The following is a 7,427-nucleotide window of genomic DNA, read 5'->3' as shown; positions in this document are numbered from 1 at the left end:
TACAGAATTTAAGGCTGGCGGTCAACAAATGGAAGCTAATGCATCGATGAATAGAAAAGAAGCGATAGAAATAGAATAAACACAAAAGTAAATATTGGCGTTGGAAACAAAAGGATAAAGGTTGATGCTGAACGTGCTGCATTTCTTTAAAGCAATAGTTTAAGAAGACCTAGAGGAGGGACTGGCATGCCTTTGTGTCTTGCAACGTTCAGTTGATGTGCTATGGCAACAAAAACTATGAAAAATGTTTGAAATCGACCTTTTTTCCTACAATGAGAAATGAAAGAAATTGATAAAAGGTTGCTTTCTTCATACAAACATGACTGGACAGGACTCAAATGTTAGCAGCAGGCCATTGTACCTAAAAAAAACAAAACAAAACAAAAAATGCATTTTAAGAATGTATTTTGTCACCTTGATTACATTTTCCAATACCTGTATTAACCTTATTAAATGACAAAAAACATTTCTGCTAAAAATTGACATTAGTGTAATGACATTTCACTGACTGAAACTGGACTGGAGCACTAAGAGCTGTCTCCACTAATGCATGAAGGATAAAAATGACTGAAATGTGATTTAAACTAGTATAATTTTTAGTTTAAAGACTAAAACTGAGTCTAAAATAGCTGCTACTTTTTTTTTTTTTTTTTTACAAATAGCACTCATTGACTTGCTTTTAATTGTTTGTCAAACAATCATTCAGCTCATCATTAAAGGCTCACCACACAAAGAAACATGCCTGCAAAGTTGCAGGTGCGAGTCCAACTGAAACCAGCAGCCCTTTGGTTTCCAAGCTGTCAAATTAAATACAGAGAAAGTTATCTTACAATAATATCCATTCTAACTGCAACAAAACACAACTGCCCCGTGAGCTTCAATGCAAACAGACCCTTTTCAGCCCCCCTGTTGCCTCTGGCTGTTGTATTTTCTCTGAGCCAGAGATCAGGGAGAGCTCCACAGTTCTGCGGCTGCTGGCCAGCTGGCTGATACATTTCTATCAACTGGTGGCTATCTAACTTCCCCTCCCTCCCACATCCTCCTCCACCCCTCTTTTTTTTTCTCAAATCAACACAAAAACACATGGAGAGACACACATTCACACACAGTGTGTGAATTGTACCGGGAAAAAGCTCAGAGCCGAGGGAGTGCGGTCACTTTAGAAGTATCATCCTCGGCAGCCTCCTCTGAAACACTTGTTCCTGTGTGTGGGCTGTCAGGATGGAGAATAACTAAATGGTTGGATGTCAGTAGAAAAAGGATGCACGAGTGAATATAAATTATGTTTATTGAATTTAAATCCTGTGTTATTTCTAGAGATTACATTTGTTTTGATTAGAGAGCGAAGAATTGCAGATGAACTCATGACAATCTGTGGGAACAACTCTTGGGAGAGAACGAGATAACACGAGGTAAAATATGGGTCAGATTTGTCTCTGGAGGTCTCTGAGCTCCATGATCCATAGAAGGTGGAGAACCTCCAGACAGACGCAGAATCAGAGATCATTATTGAGGGATGACAGTTCCCAAAGTGTCCAGGCAGTGCTTGAGATGTCCCAGATGAGCTGAAGGAAAATGGTAGTGGAAAGGACAACTGTGCTCCTTATCTTCTGTTGCCAGTGTGACCAGTGACAAAAATTAACACTGTAGACAGATTTGTATAATAGCAAATCTCCCTGGAAATTACCCAGGAAATAGATATAGCATAAATCTCTGCCTGAGCACTTCAATTAATGCAAAATGCAGTGTTACAACATCTAAAACAACACAAAAATGCTTTGAATAAGAGCATGATTTTTACTAAAAGATACCAAAAATGAAAAAAAAAAAGAAACCCCAGAATTTTGCACATACTCTGATGATCAATTTGAGAAATTAAGGAAAGTCTGGGTAGATGACAAAGATGGGAAAGTAAGAATGAACTAAGACAACATTAGATGTCAAGTGTGGCCGTTTCCAGTGATGATTATTTCAGCATATATCTGTTTGACACTGTGCCTCTAGTCTTTGCAGTTTTTAGTGAAATTTGAAATGTATCACATGCGATCTTATTTTATTTTCACATGTTGACACTTTAGTTTAAAGGTGAAAATAACCAACCACACATGAAATCGAGTAAAAAGTGGGACATGTTTTGTTTACATGTGTGTAAATTCTACTCCACATGAAAAAGAAAGTCAAAACATGTGATGTGGAAATCTTCCCCCATATGTGGATAAAAAGCCAGTGAAAACATCAAGTTCCCATACGTACGTATTTAATTCACGTGAAAATTTAGAACGTGGAAATTTTCATTCATATGAAAAAATGCCAGTTACATGTGAAATAATTTTTCAAAATTCATATATTTAAAAAAAACCCAGTTACATGTGAAACTGTCCAATTCACTCATGTGCAACATTTGTTTCTTGTCACATTTTAACACTTTTTTTCACATTTGAAAGTATCCAATCACGTGTGACAAGGACAATTTCACATGTCCATTAGGTCAAAAAGAAAGTACCTCAGATTTCTCTGTACATACTTAAGTAAACAGGATTCACTTGGTTGCCACTCAGCTTTGTGTTGTGATGGTCATTCTTTGGTAAAAAGGCTGTTTCTGCTTTCTCTCTGCTTTTACCCAACAGCAGAGGGCAGCATTGCCTCCCACATTCCCCCCTCTCTCTCTCTCTCTCTCTCTCTGTCTTAGTGTTTGTCTCTTTCCCCCCTCGCTCTTAATGTTGGAACACATGACATCAACCCCTACATTCTCCCATGTGAATTACCAGCGTCCTCACCCAGGGGTAAGGAGTCATCCAAGGAAAACAAACCAAAGCAACCGAAGGGCTCTATTACTGGAATGTGGGTTTGTTACACCCACAGTGATCTACCATGTCCTCAACAGGTGCTGAAAATATGTGCAGGACAGTTTTCATTAGTTTGATTGTACTCGTAAAGTTTTAAGACTAGCTTCAGGGTCTTTCGTTTAATTGGCTGTCACCACAAATATAATGATGGGAAGGAAAAGGTGAGCACTTGAATGGAGACATTTAAACTAGAATCTCATGTCTGAAAGCTCCTGTGCGGTCAAGTATTTCCTTTTGCCTGGCAGCAAATGCTCTGCAGGTGACCCTGACCTCTGATCCCTCCTGAGCAGCGGTGGAGCGAACACAGAAGCCCTCGGATCTCTCATCAGTTGCAGCTTTAAAACATGCTCGTATCAGATATCAAAGATGTCACAAATTACATCAGATTAAAGCCACTTTAAACAAACTGCAGCCGAAAATAATTTTCGCCAATTATATTTGATGAGTTGTTTTTTTTTGTAGTCGCATCACATATCACACAGTAGGCAGCAAACACCGCCTAGCTTAGCAGACAGATCACACGGCTACTGCTAATGTGGATCCTGTTATTGCAAGGGCACCCAGAGGAGCGTTTCAGCCCCACACTGGGCCTCCCTCGCTGGGGCTGCTATCGTCCCACATCAGCCCCGGGCTCCTTGATGTGGTTTGGGAGGACATGACGAGGCCGAGCGGGGCCCAAAGTGATCAGTCGCGCAGTAACATCTGAAACCCATTTCCCCACAATTAAAGAGAGAGAGAAACTATCAGGACCAAACATCGCCCGTTTCCACGGCATCGAGTCAAACATTTGCATGTGTGTGTGTGTGTGTGTGTGTGTGTGTGTGTGTGTGTGTGTATGTGTGTGTGAGCTGTACCTCCCCGCCACAATCACTCACAGACACACACACACTTCTTTCCCACCCTAAACAGTGACAGAGCATTTCCAAATGTGTTTACTTACAAAGAAAACCACTTGCCACCAAAAAATGGGAGATATTAAGCCTGAAGCAGATGTAGACAAATAAACAAGGAGACTACGAAGCAGAGAAGGAAAAAAAAAAAAAAATTTAAAAAAAGAAGACAACATGGTGTCAGAGGGTGCGAGCAGATGGTGTCAGGCTATTTTCTTTTCTTTTTCACCTGTGCCGCAAAAAGGGTTGGCACAACAGAGCGAAAAACATTAGACCTCGCTCGGGACGTGCCAGTAAAAATGGTGCCCCGTCTGAGATTCCTCTCCACCATGTGTGTGTGTGCGTGTCTGTGTGTACATTAGCAGGCTACGCGTGTTGACTTGCTCCGACTGGATGCTCGTCGGACATCAAACACAATAAAGCAGCGAGCGGAGTGGAGCTGATTGCTATCTCCAAATGTAATCAAACCAATTCAACCCACTAAAACACAGGCACATACTCTCTCTCGCTCTCTGCTCTTACACACACATTATACACACACACACACACACACACACACACACACACACACGTCCACACATCCCTCTCCAAGCCCAGAGTAAAGGCCTTCGTACTTCCAGCGCCTCCTCTCTGGTTCATGATCATTGGTCATGATGTGCTCGCCATGTCCTTGGCCCAGGATGTACGGCACAGTCGCCCGAGTGCTGCTCTTTACTGTGGTATACGTGGTCGGCCATTTTACAAACATCCTCCGAGAGAACCTGTCAGTGAAGTTCCTATCCACCCGGGCCAAGAGCAGCAGCTTCCCATGACCCTCAGCTTTCATGGGTTGGGTTGACCTACGGTGAACCCAAAGATGACCTGTTGGAGCAACTCGAGGTTTTTTGATCAGTTTGTCTGTTATGAATGAGGCATGAATATGATAATATCAGACCATGTAAAAGGCTACTTATCATGCTCTTTGAGGTTTCTGGGCTAAGTTGCCCTGCGTTCTCTGATCGTCTTTGGCTCGGCGGCGCTCCATAATGACCTTGGATCGCTCCTGTGAGTGCGTGTGTGGATAAGAGCAGACAGAAGCAGAAAGAGGTTGATGTGCGAGAGGGAGATGAGCTTCGCGATAACTTCAACTGCTTGAATACTGAAATGTGGTTGATATCTGACACCAAGAAGGGATTTAATGTCTCTTTCTGGTTGCAGAAAAGCTGCCAAATATCATTCTTGGTTCAAGGACCTCGGTTGTTATTGGTTTGGTTGGGAGTTTCAGGGTTGTCCTTTGTGAAAATATCTGTGAGAACATCAGACCTGCTCAAATCTCCTTTAGCTCCCCAATCAAGTTTGAACTAGCAAGTATGACTGACCTCGCCGTGCGCTGTGTGTGTCTGTGCATGCATGTTCTTGGACGAGTAATATTTTGTTGGCTCTCACAACAGGAGTACACTTTTTCTTTTTTTTGATCTGTTAAAGCACACACAGCAGGAACTGAAGCCGTGACATGCGAGGAGGTTAAGAGGACAGAAAGAAGCGCAGACCGAGGAGAGAGTGGAGACGGGAGACACCGAGGTAGAGCCACAGGGAGACGGAGACAAACCAGAGACGAAGAAGGCAGAGACAAATTAGAAAGCGGAGGCTGGGAGACAAAAGTCAAATGTGATGGAGCCAAATCACCATGTTTGATTCCTTGCTAAGAAAAGCATGTTCCAAGTATCCAGGAGTGAGCGGTACTTTCACTGGCCTTCTCTGAAAACATCATCACAGGGAGAGGCTTTCCTCAACCCTTCACCTTTTGTAACTTGGCAACCGCCAGCTATCATCTCCCATTTGCCAATTTGTGGCTGCGGAATATCAAAGCTCTGAAAGCAGAATCTTTCATGGGTTTGGATTATGAGGTTTGTTTGAGCTGCTCAATGTATGCAGGTTGGATGTTTTTTGGGGGGTAATTAAGATATTCTATGACCAGGAATACTGCATAATGTTGGTGACACACCCACACATGTATGCACTCGTGGTAAACATATGAATACCTGCATTTTCATAAAGTCTGAGCATAATCCCATAATATTGAGTTTATGCCTCCTAAAATAGATAGCTGGGCAGTTTCTACCTTGGTTGGAATAAAGCGACATTTGTGGAAATACACTTAACGATTCGCTTTCTTGCTGAGAGTTAGATGAGAAGGTTGATACCACAGGAAGCTACAGATAGCAAGTAGTTAGCTTAGCTTGTCACCACAGGTGACAAAATACACCTACCAGCACCTCTAAAGCAGACTATTAATTAATACGCATTTTAATACGCATTTTAATACTATTAATACTTTAATACTAGCCTCTTTAGGGAAAGCTTTAGGGAAACAACCATTAAGGGACGGGCAACAGTGATTTTCATCCAAAAACAAGCTTAACAAATTTGATTTTGAACTAAGATACTTTGAAACCACTGCAAAAATGAACATTTTAGATATTGTTGCTTTAGACAAGTTTCACGATGAAAACCTTCTGTCTTAAAAACAGAGTGAGTTGGGTTTGAGTTGGGAACTAACTACTAGCTAAGGTTGGAGTCCAGAAAAGAGAAAGGAAGAAAAAGAGGTAGCTATCAAGTGCTTTTGACCCAAATAATAGCTAATGTTGAGACCAGTTTTCTTTTCAGCCAGATCCAGCTAACATTACTAGCTAAGGGGTAACGTGTCAGAGAAGGAGCGACCTCACCTGCGAGAAAAGATCAGCGTTTTGATAATAGCGAAGATGTTCAGCATGTGTTTAGGAGAAAGATAGCACGCATGCGTTGATGCAGAGTTAGCCCAGCAAGATCAAATGCGACTGTGTATAACGTGTATAAATAACTATTGTTTTACGTCACTTGCTTTTGTAACATTCTCTTGGGGAACTGTGTCGTTCTTGATTCATCTCTGTGTCCGGTAGGAACGAACAATTTGCAGTCGGCATAGATTAGTTTTTCCTCGAGCGTGAAGTTTTGAACCTTTGCAGAGGGCCCCTTTCGCAAAGTCATATGAAACAGATTTACCTGGCCGGGGCAGGAAGTGGAGAGCTGCCGAGCGAGGAACAGAAAGAACAAGACAGAGCAGGGAGAGGGAGGGAGAGAACGGGTGAGAGAAGATCCTCTGAGGGCGGCAGCTCTGGTTTCATCCAGCCACTGATGCTGACTGGCAGCCATGTCAAAAGCAAAGAAGTCAAACGATGCTGATTCTCAAGTTCATCTTTAGGGCACGTCAAAGTGAAGCTTATTATTCATGGTTTCGGAGGGCCAGGAATGTGCAAACACGCTAATTCACATATACACAAACACACGTATGGAAGGACACACACACACTCACGCACACACTACGCTATGTGTAGACATGATCTGCAATACGTACGATATATACCCTCCAGTACTTTTACTTGTGCTTGTGTTATATACGCGTGTATAGACACACACACGCGGTACTTTGTGATGACATCTCGACTGTCAATTTTAATGGGCAGTAGAAACTTTCAGGGTTATTATCCACACATACTGAGGAGGGGATTAAACATAATTACTGATAAGACATCTTCATCTGGAGATTATCTCTGTGATGTACAGTGAAAAAGTCAGGCTAAGACCTCTGGTAGGACTCAGGGCTCGTAGATTACTGATCATAACACAGGACGGATAATCACATGTTCTTGTTTTTATCTGCATGTGAGGTCCC

This window comes from Acanthopagrus latus, chromosome 9 (genome assembly GCF_904848185.1).
Source record: "Acanthopagrus latus isolate v.2019 chromosome 9, fAcaLat1.1, whole genome shotgun sequence".
Taxonomy (NCBI): Eukaryota; Metazoa; Chordata; class Actinopteri; order Spariformes; family Sparidae; genus Acanthopagrus; species Acanthopagrus latus.
Note: the sequence above shows the minus strand (reverse complement) of the source record.